Genomic DNA, 12995 nt, shown 5'->3' on the forward strand with positions numbered 1-12995 from the left:
TGAAGGCGATGGTCCTTTAAAAAAAGGAGCCAACAAGAACACGTATCTGGGGAAGCTTTTCCTGTCCATTTATAAACGAATACATTATTTCCCACATAGCGCCCCCTTCTCTGGCTCATCTTTTTGACGCTGTCCATCAATCTCACTCCTTTCCTCTTTCTCCTGGGATACTACACAGGGGTATGGACAATCAGGGTTCAGCGTCAGAATACAACCCTGGAGGTGTACTTATTCTCACCTGAAAGGACACCTTCTTGTTAACAGAGGTCGGAGTGGGCGGGATCTCTGGAGACTAATGCACCCAAGCTTTTTTAATTTTACAAAAACAGTTTCCATCTTTTTGTTGTTAAAAATAAACTGTCCACGGAATAGGTAATGTGAACCTTGAGGTGACTCTGGGTGAAAGTGAAGCAGGTATTCTTGTGCTATAAAGGGTCATAGGGCTAAAATCAGAAAGATCTTCTCACCAGGATGCCTGCTACCTGAAAGAAGAAAACAAGTTACTTACTTGTAACTGTAGTTCTCCTGTATTGGAAGCTATTATAGATGCACATGCCTGAATAATTCCCCGTCGTTGAGATGGGAGTCCCCGGTATATAAAAAAGCAATGCTTAGATAGATACCAAACTGAAGAGAGGCCTAGGCCCATTTCCATTTTGCAACCTATAACTCTTGTTATGTAAAAGAGCACAAAATTGTCCCTGAACCAATCAGAAACCTCTCACCCTCTAGAACACTCCTGAGAGAACCTTTTGCCCCACAGATTTCCCAGCACTTGTGCCTCAGATATCTTTTGTGCCAAAAATCCAAAGGTGAGCCTCTCAGGGGAGGAGGGTGGGTCGCATGTGAATCTATGAAAGCTTCCAATACCGCAAACCGAAGATACTGCCTGTGGGAAGGATGAATGGGAGATGTGGAAATATGCATCCTGTTGGTCTAAGGTGGTCATATGATCCCCTTGGTTTAAGAGTAGCAGAATGTCTGGGAGGGAAACCAACCGGAAAGATTGCTTCTTGAGATAAGTATTCAGAGATCTCAGGTCCAGAATAGTACACCATTGAAGAATATTCTTTCGGACTAAGAACAGGAATAAAATCCCCTTCTTCTCTGGGAGATCGGCATAGGTTCTATTGCTCCCTTTCCGAGCATTGCCCGAATTTCCAGACGCATCGGATGTAGATGCATGACCTCTTGACATGTCGGAGGAGTACAAGGGGGGATTTGTAGGAACTCTAGAGTATGTCCGAATTGTATTATATTGAGGACCCATCGGTCTGTAGTTATTTTTTGCCAATGATGAAGATGGTAAGAAATTCTTCCACCCAGGGGATTTTGTGGATGGAGAAGGATATATGTAGCCGGATCCTGAAGGTTGTAATTGTCTTCTGGAGTTGTCCTTTCCTTGACGACCTCCTTTTCCTCGAAGGGCAGATTTTGGATAGCGCCCTGCCTGTTGTTGACCATACTGTTGACGGTACGGCTGAGAAGATGTTGAGTAAGAGGGGTATCTGCCCTGTTGGTATCCTCCTCTATATGATGTTTGGCCTCTACTCCATGCCCCTAGAAATTGCACCTTCCGTCCGGTACTACAGTATTCCTAGGGCCTTTGCGATAGCTCTATCCTTCTTGATACTTTGTAACGCATCATCCACATGTTTTCCAAACAAGTCTTTCCCATCGAAGGGAAGATACAAGATTTTATTTTGGACCTCCGGTCTAAAAGCTGATGCTCTCAGCCATCCCTGAAGGCGTAACACTGACGCTCCTCCAAGCGATCTGAAGGCTGTGGTCGCGATGTCCATCGCGCAATCAATGACTTCAGCCAAAACCCTTTCTCCCTCCTGAAGGATCTTCTTGACCTCTTGTCTACTATCCTCGGGGATCAAGTCTATGTAAGGTGTCAGGTCACACCACATTTGCCTATCGTACCTGCTAAGAACAGCAAGGGCATTCGCAGATTTAACTAGAAGAGCAAACATGGAAGAAACATTTTTTTCTGCATTATCCAAGCGCCTACCCTCTCTGTCTGGAGGCGTTATAATAGGAGCAGACAGATTTTTTTATTTCTGTTGAGCCGCCTGTGATATAACATGGTTCGGTTTGGGATAGCCCACTAAACAAGCAGGAGCATCCAAAGGACCTTTACATTTCTTCTCCAGTCGGGTGAGCACCAGTGTGACTGTCGCTGGTGTCTTAATGTCTCCTTCCCAAACATGGCAAACGATCGGAATAGCACAAACTGATTTCAGGTATGGATCCTTGAAATGATACAAGAAACACTCGGTCTGGGTAGTTGACATCGGAAGTTCAAACCTCTTCACAGCTCTTTCCACCAAATCATGGAACCCGCCGATGTCCTCCGGCGGAGAATCAATAGGCACTGGGGAGGGAGAGGAATGCGATGGAATAAGGTAATCATCCCATTCCTTCTTAGGGTCCGTTATCTCTCCCTCCTCTTGGTCATCATTCGTGGTGACTGGATCCTGTTGAGGAATTGGCTATGGTGATCTAGGCAATGGCTCTGGCAGTAACTCCAGGCTTCTAACTGGAGTAGTAGGAATGGAGCGTGGGAGTGGAGCAGCTAACAGCACCTCTTGAGAGGCTGGAGTTGGTGGAAACCTCTTTCTGTAGTCCGCCAGCATAAACTGCAGATCCATCATTAACCTCTTGGCTGCTAATGACAAGGGTAACTCGTCATGGACTTTCCATTGATTTCAATGGAAATTACATGAGAAGAATAAGTGAGCCTTAGCAGCCAAGAGGTTAAGGAAGACGGCATGTCAACCATGTCCTCCTGGTAGCCCTGGGAGTAATGTTGTTGGGGAGGATATTGATACTCTCCGTACTCCTCCTCAAAGTCATCCTCTTGGCACTTTACAAGCAATTGTAAGGAGCTACTTGCGTAGCCAAAGGGGCTTTCATCCTCCTCCTCCTCTGAATTCTGCTCTTCTAGCAGGTGTGGTGGCTTAAGAGGTGTAATCCTCTTCCTTGCAACTATAAGCTTATCTGGTGTTTTTTTCTCTCGTGGATGAGCCCGCCGACAAGATCGCCGACGACACCATCGTCGCCGATGCAGCCGTCAACACCAACCGCAATGCCTTATCAGTCGTCGGCGTAGTTTCCGTGGTCATTGTTGCCGTCGACGATCGTAACAGGCAGTGAAGGCTTCTTTGGTATTAAATTTACCTCACTCTTTGTCGTCGACGATAAAGATTTCTTCGTCGACTATGCTGTTTTTGCTGACTTTACCTCAGGAGGCATTGAGGAAGGCTTCGTGAAGGATTGCTTGACTTTTGAGGGGGTGATTTTGACGGCTCAGAACTCGTCATTTTTGTAGGGTTTTTCCCCAAAACATGCCCCTTACTCTCCTTTTCTTTAGCTTGAGGAGATTTTGAGGGACTGCGCCCAGAAGACCCTTGAGTGGTCTTTTGAGGGCCTTCTCAGGACGTTCCTCTGAGGAATGAGCAAGAGGAGATTTCTTTTTTTTTTAGATCTGCTAGAGGAAGAAGAGGATGCCTCATCACTATCACTGGACATAACCTCCTTTCTGGCATTTAGCTTTTGAAGCCATATCAAAAGGTGCCCTTCACGATCCCTCAGGGTTTTACTTAACCTTTCAGTCTTTAGCTTGATGGTCCGGATAAAGGCAGTAAGAACAATCAGCATGAGGGTCGTTAGTGTAGAACCTCTTCTTGGAACAAGTGGCACAGGCTCTAAATAAACCCTTTTTCTCCTTATCAGACATTCTCAGAAGAATGGCAGCAATAAAGATTATAAAATCAGATGAAATCCACAGAACAAAGTTCCATATCTCAAGTAGAAAGAAAAGATTTTGAGCAGAGCTCAAAGGAGACTCCCTAGCACAATGTGCAGTATAAAATCTGAGAGGCAAAAAGTTCTCTCAGGAGTGTTCTAGAGGGTGAGAGGTTTCTGATTGGTTCAGGGACAATTTTGGTGTTTTTTACATAACGAGAGTTATGGGTTGCAAAATGGAAATGGGCCTAGGCCAATTTTCAGATTGGTATGTGTAGGAAGGTGGATACCTGACTATGGTTGCCCCCAACTTTTTGCCTGGTGTTTTGCTGGTTTTCCGACTTAGTTGGCCTGGGACCCTGCCAATCAGGACCCCAGGCCTACTGCTCTCTCTGTAAAATGGATTCCATGTACCCTAGGTACATATCTAATCGGTACTGGGCCACCTTATCAGACCCTGTAACTCAGGGCATAGGTGTACCCAGGGCCTACCAGGGGCTGCAGCATGTATTATGCCACCCCTGGCTGGCCATCTAAATCTGACACAACTGGCTGCACGACAGCTGGGGCAAGGTGGTGTAATCACCCTTTGCTTTAGATATAGTATACCTATATCTAACCCTAAAAATGGACAGACAGATTCCTATCAGTCACTCCTATGGCAGGCCTTGACAATCCTGAAGGCAGAGTGCTTGGAATCGTGTGAGATGGTGCTCTGGCATGAGCTGAGCCCGTTTGCAGCTTGCGGAACCAAGTCCTAATAGCTGTTCCATGATAACGCATACCATACACTCTTAAGTGCATTATAATCCTCGCGGTTAAATACTATCTTTGGTATCGCTTTATCAAAACATGTCGAGTAAGGTGTCATACGAATTGGAATACTAACCCCTCGCCAATTCTGGCGACGGGGTTAGCATTCCACCCTTCTAGAGGGACACGACATGTATGTAACTGTGAACCCCGGTTAAAGTTAACTCAAGCCTCAGCATCACAAAATGGATGCTGCCACCACAGACACGAGTCTGACCCCCTGCAGCTGGGAGTCCTTCCAGCGAGGGGAGCTTGGACAAAGGGTTTCCTGTCAGGGGCGGTGCTAGCACCATCCCAGACAGGGTTTTGTGTACCCTGGGTAGGCAGGGCTTTACAGGAAGGTGACTGCAAGTGGCACCCCGGTGCTCACTACGCATCTGCCGGCTAGAACCAGTTTCAGGGGCACACCAGCCCCTGGCCTGGGGAAAGTCCGGCATGGGAGAGGGGTGTAACCACCTCCCTTCCTGGTCCCACCCCTAGGGCAGGACCTAGTCCCGTACCCACCCCTTTCTTTAGGATAAAGGCAGGAGCGGGGACCCTTCCAAATTAGATCATCTTTGAATCAAGAAACTACTTTCCACGAAAGGAACTCTCGACTCTTCTCAAGATTTCTCCCTTATGACTAAGGAGTAGTCACCCTGCATCCGCAGGCACCATCTAAGAACTCTGCGGTTTGCTGCACGTCCTTCCTCCGGAATCCGACTGACCAGCTCGACGAGACCCGGCTTCCCTGGCACCTCTGACCTCTACCTACCTCTACAGCTAAGCTGAGAACCGTAGGTGCGACGAGACCTCGAGGGACCGGCCATCATCAGAACTGCACAACTTCTTTCCAGCACGACCGCCGAGGGATCCTCTGGTGAGTGCTTTGGGGTCCGAGAAGCCCCGACCCTGAGCAGCTCCAGCACCGAAGTCCAGCCTCCCAGCATCCACGAGATCTGCGTGGGGCCCTTCTGCTTTTTGCTGCTCACCGCGTTGTCTGGCTACTAGCCCGCTGGCTTGTGGCCTTCCCGACGATGCCCGACGACATCACCACTGCTGGTCTGGTTGCTCCAGGCTGGCCCTTGCTCCCTTCCAAAAGAGGAGCACCCCGGACCCTCCTGGTCCACTCCAGACGCCATTTTAGGTCCACCGCGTGGGCTTGAATTTGCCAAGACTTGTTGCCCCAATCCTGGGTCCAGCGACGTCGACAGCATCAACCATCGTGGGACAGCTCGCACCTCCATCCTGGTCGCCGACAACGCCTCCTGGTCCGTGAGACTGCAGAGCCCAGCGTCGCCCACTCACCTGGTCGAGGTGACTCCATCCGGTGCCATCCTGGTGCCCACACAATCACTGGCTAGTGATTAAGAACTTGGTCCCCTCTGCTTTCAGGTGTCATCCATCTTCGATCCAGGCTTGGATCACTTCGAACAATCTTCACTGGTCGCCTGCCAGCAACTCTTTCTTCAGGCTTCTGGTTCGTCAACGAGGATTCCCGACGTCTTTTCAGACCTATGCAGCCCCTGGGCTAGGTAACTTCGGCATTTCGGTGCCCCAGCATAGCCTCACTATCCAAGGGTCCAGATCCACTGTCGTTTTCAGTCTACCTTATCGGGTTCGCCCGAGAACACTAACTTTGCTTTTACTAGCTCCCATAGACTTTGTCCCGCATCCCGCGTGAGAGTGCACACTCTGCACCCGAGTCCCTTAGGCCTCCTACTAGTAATCTGAAGGTTCAGTAACGTAGTCCTAGCGATTCCAAAGCCTATTAGTCCAGTACTTACCTGCTAGTAATTTCGCATTTCACTTCCATAGTATATGGTTTTCCGTGCCCCTCGGGCATTTGTGTAAATTGTGCAACTTAAAGTATTTTCGTAAGAGTTTTGTTGTGTGCTTAGTACCCTGTCCTCATAAAGAGTACAGGGCTGTTGTGATTCAAATAAATACACTGTTTATTTTCATAACACTTGTGTGGTGTCCTTTCACTTGGTGTTCAAGGGGTATATGTGATGGTATAACAGCTGGCTTAACACGCCCTCTAGAGTTTAGCCCGAAGACTGCTCGTATCCACGCTACTAGGATAGCTGGTCTATAAGGTTGACTTACAACCAATCACCATAAGGGTTGTTTGGACTGATACATAGTGATCACTAGAATAGTGAGCACTGAATATCAGGCCAACTTCTCACATTGGTGAGCAGCGGTTGGGATGTGAGCTTGCTGTTGTTTTACCACACGTATCCTAAGAATATCTTTGTGAAAGATCACATAAGGTAAGGTACATATAACTTAGCTTAGAATACTCGAGTTCTACTGAACCCGCTGTTGTAGTTTAACAAGGCTTAGCACACCTTGACTACAACTCTTAGCAAGGGATCAGTAGGCAAACAAATAGTGTAGGTAGGTGCATCACTTACACCACACTAGAAAAGCAGCATGTCAGACAAAGGAGGAAACTCTGAGTCTCCCCTTGTGTCAGTTGACCCTCCACAGGTCATATCCAGATATGCAGCACTTAGCTTCCAGGAGATGAGACAAATCTGTACATCCAGGAAGCTAAAACAGGGTGCAAACCCTACCATTCCCTTTCTGATTGGTCTCTTAGAGACTTATGATGCCAGGAGGTCTGCCAACGCAGATCCTTCTCATCCAGATGGGAATATGCCCCCCTTACAGGGTCCCTTTGATAACCATGACCATCCCCTCTAGGAGGCAGATGATGCTGAGGATGAGGATGAAGATGAGTTATCAGGGGAGGAGGCAGACAAGGTACAGGTAGAAGTCAGGAGACTCACCAGGTCCAACTTAAGTAGGCATGAGATTGGATTTGGGGGACCCCCAGGGCCACTCTCAGGCAGACTTAACATTGAGAGTGGACGGGTTAGGTCTCTGTCCAGAGGCTCTAACAGATCCATTCGAACCAATGGCTCTCAGACCTCTTCTCACGGAGGGATGACATCCCCTCAGAGAAGAGAACATGAAGCTAAAATGAAGGAAGTCAATCTAAGGATTGAAAGGGAAGAACTTGCCCTGGCCAAAGAGAGACTTGCCTTTGCTAGAGAGCAGACATTGTGTGGGGCAGACCCCACTGGTGGCAGCATTCTCCCAAGAGAAAAAGACAGGAGTTTAAACACTAGACACCTGAGTAAGATAGTGCCCCCCTTTAAACAAGGGGATGACATCCACAAATGGATGACTGCTTTGGAGAGGGCTTGCACTGTACTGTGTGTCCCCCAGAGTCAGTGGGCAGCTATCTTGTGGCCCTCCTTTGAAGGCAAAGGTAGAGATAAGCTCCTCACTACTAGAGTTGAGGATGCTAACAATTACCAAGTCCTGAAGAATACACTGGTTGATGGGTTTGGTTTAACCACTGAACAGTACAGGTTGATGTTCAGAGACACCCAGAAAACTCAGTCTCAGGATTGGGCTGACGTTGTTGATTGTGCCACTAAGGCTTTTGAAGGCTGGCTACTGGGAAGTAAGGTTACTGATTTTAAAGGATTGTACAATCTAATTATGAGAGAGCAAATCTTAAGTAATTGTCAGAACCAGTTATTACACCAACACCTGGTAGACTCTGATCTGACCTCTCCACAAGAATTGGGTAAGAGGGCAGACAAATGGGTCAGAACCAGGGTCAGGCCTAAAAACCAGGGTGGTGACCAAAAGAAGGAATCAACCAAGCCTCAGGAGAAGGGTGTGAATAAATCTTCTGATCAAACCACAGGGCCCCAAAATTCCTCTGAAAAGGGTGGGTCCCAAACTTCTCCCAAAACCCAAAAGAAACCTTATTGTCATACCTGCAAACAGGTAGGCCATTACAAAAGTGACAGCAGTTGTCCCAAGGCCAACAACAATAAGGAGAACATACCCCCAAATAAAGCTTCCCAGCCTCCTGTTACTACTAGTACTAATCCCCCAGGTGGTGGGAGTGCCCCCAAGAATCTGGGTGCATTTTCTTTGGGAGTGCCTGGGGACTCTGGCCTAACCAGGTCCCCTGACTTAGATACTCTTGTCTGTGAGACTGGCATGGGGTTTGCCAACTTCACAGCCTGTCCCAACACTTTGGGCAAGTACAGACAGGAGACCCTCATCAATGGTTCAAAAGTTGAGGCCTACAGAGACACAGGGGCTAGCATCACCATGGTGGCTGAGAGCCTTGTCCCCTCAATGCAACTTATGCCTGGTGCCACATACCAGGTAGTGAACATTGATGGAGTGCAGAGAGATCATCACATAGCAGTGGTAAATCTCAGCTGGGGAGGTGTCACTGGTCACAAGAGAGTGGCAGTGTCACCAAACTTGCCTGTAGATTGCCTACTGGGGAATGATTTAGAGACCTCTGCCTGGGCTGAGGTAGAGCACGAAACCCATTTTAAAATGGTAAACCTCCATGGTAAGGTCAGTGGGGCAGTGATAGCCAGAGCCCCAGTCCAAGATGTCCTCCCTGAACAGGTCAGGAGGACTGTGCCAGTCACAGCCCTATCCCAGAAAGATGCCTTTCCTGAACAGGTTGGCAAGGCTGTGATGGTCACAGCCCAAACCCAAACTGAGTCCCTTCCTGAAAAGGTTGGTGGAGTTGAGATGGCCACAGCTCAAACTCAGACAGATAATAGTGTTGTGAAGCCTGAAACAATGGATCACTCCACTCAAACTGAGAGCATTGAGGAGGAAGAAAAGTCTTCCCCCTCCCAGACACTAGGTGAGAGCCAGCCTCCTCAGGGAACTGACTCTACCCCTGGTGAAGGAACTGCCCCAGAGGTAGCCAGGCCTAGCCTGGCAGAGCCCCTAATGGCAGTGGACCCTTCCCAGGTGGGACCCAGTCTGGAGCAGGTAGCCTGCCCCTCTCAACCCTGCCTCCATCAGCCCAGGGCTGTAGAGGTCAGGGAGGCCAGTGGTGGACCCCAAAGGACCCCCTGTCCAAAAGAATTTCCCAATCAGCAGATTAGGATCACTGAAGCTAGTAGACCTAGCCAAGTGAAAATAAAACACACTCCTGAGGGATCCCCCTTAAACTTAGTTAGGGAACTCCCACAGCTAGACACTGTTGGGCACAGCCAAACCTGGGGCCTAAAAACCCCAAACCTGACCTGTCCCTCCAGTAAGCCAAACAGAGGGACTCAGCCACCAGCTTTAAGTAGCCAGAGGTTGACCCTGAGAGCTCATAGCAACTCAGTACTGGAAAGAAAGGCACATATGGTGGATAGTGATTGGAGGAAGTTGAGCCCAACAGTAGTGGAGTCTCACTTCAGTACTCCATTCCCACACCAGCCTTTTACTTTGCCAAAGCACACCACAGGTAGTGATTCCCTATGGTGGAGACCCTCAGATACCCTTAGGGTGAGGGGTTGCTTAGTGGACCATGATATAGGGGGTAACCATGCCAGTGCATGTACCACCTCATATGGCCACTCAGGCAATATAGGCTTACCTGGTCAAGGATAGCCTTATCTCCTTTCGTTTGGGGGGGGGGGGGGGGGGGGGGGGGCGGGGGTGTAGGAAGGTGGATACCTGAGTATGGTTGACCCCAACTTTTTGCCTGGTGTTTTGCTGGTTTTCCGACTTAGTCGGCCTGGGACCCTGCCAATCAGGACCCCAGGCCTACTACTCTCTCTGTAAAATGGATTCCATGTACCCTAGGTACATATCTAATTGGTACTGGGCCACCTTATTAGACCCTGTCACTCAGGGCATAGGTGTACCCAGGGCCTACCGGGGGCTGCAGCATGTATTATGCCACCCCTGGCTGGCCATCTAATTCTGACACAACTGGCTGCAAGACAGCTGGGGCAAGGCGGTGTAATCACCCTTTGCTTTAGATATAGCATACCTTTATCTAACCCTAAAAATGGACACACAGATTCCTATCAGTCACTCCTATGGCAGGCCTTGACAATCCTGAAGGCAGAGTGCTTGGAATCGTGTGAGATGGTGCTCTGGCATGAGCTGAGCCCGTTTGCAGCTTGCGGAACCAAGTCCTAATAGCTGTTCCATGATAACGCATACCATATACTCTTAAGTGCATTATAATCCTCGCGGTTAAATGCTATCTTTGGTATCGCTTTATCAAAACATGTCGAGTAAGGTGTCATACGAATTGGAATACTAACCCCTCGCCAATTCTGGCGACAAGGTTAGCATTCCACCCTTCTAGAGGGACACGACATGTATGTAACTGTGAACCCCGGTTAAAGTTAACTCAAGCCTCAGCATCACAAAATGGATGCTGCCACCACAGACACGAGTCTGACCCCCTGCAGCTGGGAGTCCTTCCAGCGAGGGGAGCTTGGACAAAGGGTTTCCTGTCAGGGGCGGTGCTAGCACCATCCCAGACAGGGTTTTGTGTATCCTGGGTAGGCAGGGCTTTACAGGAAGGTGACTGCAAGTGGCACCCCGGTGCTCACTACGCATCTGCCGGCTAGAACCAGTTCCAGGGGCACACCAGCCCCTGGCCTGGGGAAAGTCCGGCATGGGAGAGGGGTGTAACCACCCCCCTTCCTGGTCCCACCCCTAGGGCAGGACCTAGTCGCGTACCCACCCCTTTCTTTAGGATAAAGGCAGGAGCGGGGACCCTTCCAAATTAGATCATCTTTGAATCAAGAAACTAGTTTCCACGAAAGGAACTCTCGACTCTTCTCAAGATTTCTCCCTTGTGACTAAGGAGTAGTCACCCTGTATCCGCAGGCACCATCTAAGAACTCTGCGGTTTGCTGCACGTCCTTCCTCCGGAATCCGACTGACCAGCTCGACGAGACCCGGCTTCCCTGGCACCTCTGACCTCTACCTACCTCTACAGCTAAGCTGAGAACCGTAGGTGCGACGAGACCTCGAGGGACAGGCCATCATCAGAACTGCACAACTTCTATCCAGCACGACCACCGAGGGATCCTCTGGTGAGTGCTTTGGGGTCCGAGAAGCCCCGACCCTGAGCAGCTCCAGCACCGAAGTCCAGCCTCCCAGCATCCACGAGATCTGCGTGGGGCCCTTCTGCTTTTTGCTGCTCACCGCGTTGTCTGGCTACTAGCCCGCTGGCTTGTGGCCTTCCCGACGATGCCCGACGACATCACCACTGCTGGTCTGGTTGCTCCAGGCTGGCCCTTGCTCCCTTCCAAAAGAGGAGCACCCCGGACCCTCCTGGTCCACTCCAGACGCCATTTTAGGTCCACCGCGTGGGCTTGAATTTGCCAAGACTTGTTGCCCCAATCCTGGGTCCAGCGACGTCGACAGCATCAACCATCGTGGGACAGCTCGCACCTCCATCCTGGTCGCCGACAACGCCTCCTGGTCCGTGAGACTGCAGAGCCCAGCGTCGCCCACTCACTTGGTCGAGGTGACTCCATCCGGTGCCATCCTGGTGCCCACACAATCACTGGCTAGTGATTAAGAACTTGGTCCCCTCTGCTTTCAGGTGTCATCCATCTTCGATCCAGGCTTGGATCACTTCGAACAATCTTCACTGGTCGCCTGCCAGCAACTCTTTCTTCAGGCTCCTGGTTCGTCAACGAGGATTCCCGACGTCTTTTCAGACCTATGCAGCCCCTGGGCTAGGTAACTTCGGCATTTCGGTGCCCCAGCATAGCCTCACTATCCAAGGGTCCAGATCCACTGTCGTTTTCAGTCTACCTTATCGGGTTCGCCCGAGAACACTAACTTTGCTTTTACTAGCTCCCATAGACTTTGTCCCGCATCCCGCGTGAGAGTGCACACTCTGCACCCGAGTCCCTTAGGCCTCCCACTAGTAATCTGAAGGTTCAGTAACGTAGTCCTAGCGATTCCAAAGCCTATTAGTCCAGTACTTACCTGCTAGTAATTTCGCATATCACTTCCATAGTATATGGTTTTCCGTGCCCCTCGGGCATTTGTGTAAATTGTGCAATTTTCGTAAGAGTTTTGTTGTGTGCTTAGTACCCTGTCCTCATAAAGAGTACAGGGCTGTTGTGATTCAAATAAATACACTGTTTATTTTCATAACACTTGTGTGGTGTCCTTTCACTTGGTGTTCAAGGGGTATATGTGATGGTATAACAGCTGGCTTAACACGCCCTCTAGAGTTTAGCCCGAAGACTGCTCGTATCCACGCTACTAGGATAGCTGGTCTATAAGGTTGACTTACAACCAATCACCATAAGGGTTGTTTGGACTGATACATAGTGATCACTAGAATAGTGAGCACTGAATATCAGGCCAACTTCTCACATTGGTGAGCAGCGGTTGGGATTTGAGCTTGCTGTTGTTTTACCACACGTATCCTAAGAATATCTTTGTGAAAGATCACATAAGGTAAGGTACATATAACTTAGCTTAGAATACTCTGAGTTCTGCTGAACCCGCTGTTGTAGTTTAACAAGGCTTAGCACACCTTGACTACAACTCTTAGCAAGGGATCAGTAGGCAAACAAATAGTGTAGGTAGGTGCATCACTTACACCACACTAATTCAAATTCAAA

The 12995-nt window shown here is 49.3% G+C and overlaps 1 protein-coding gene across 1 annotated transcript in view; it reads right to left on the bottom strand.

Moving 5' to 3' along the window:
- ZCWPW1 (zinc finger CW-type and PWWP domain containing 1) overlaps positions 1-12995 on the bottom strand; it is a 645937-nt gene that overhangs the window by 348532 nt on the left and 284410 nt on the right. The window lies entirely within an intron of this gene.

This window comes from Lissotriton vulgaris, chromosome 12 (assembly GCF_964263255.1).
Source record: "Lissotriton vulgaris chromosome 12, aLisVul1.2, whole genome shotgun sequence".
NCBI lineage: Eukaryota > Metazoa > Chordata > Amphibia > Caudata > Salamandridae > Lissotriton > Lissotriton vulgaris.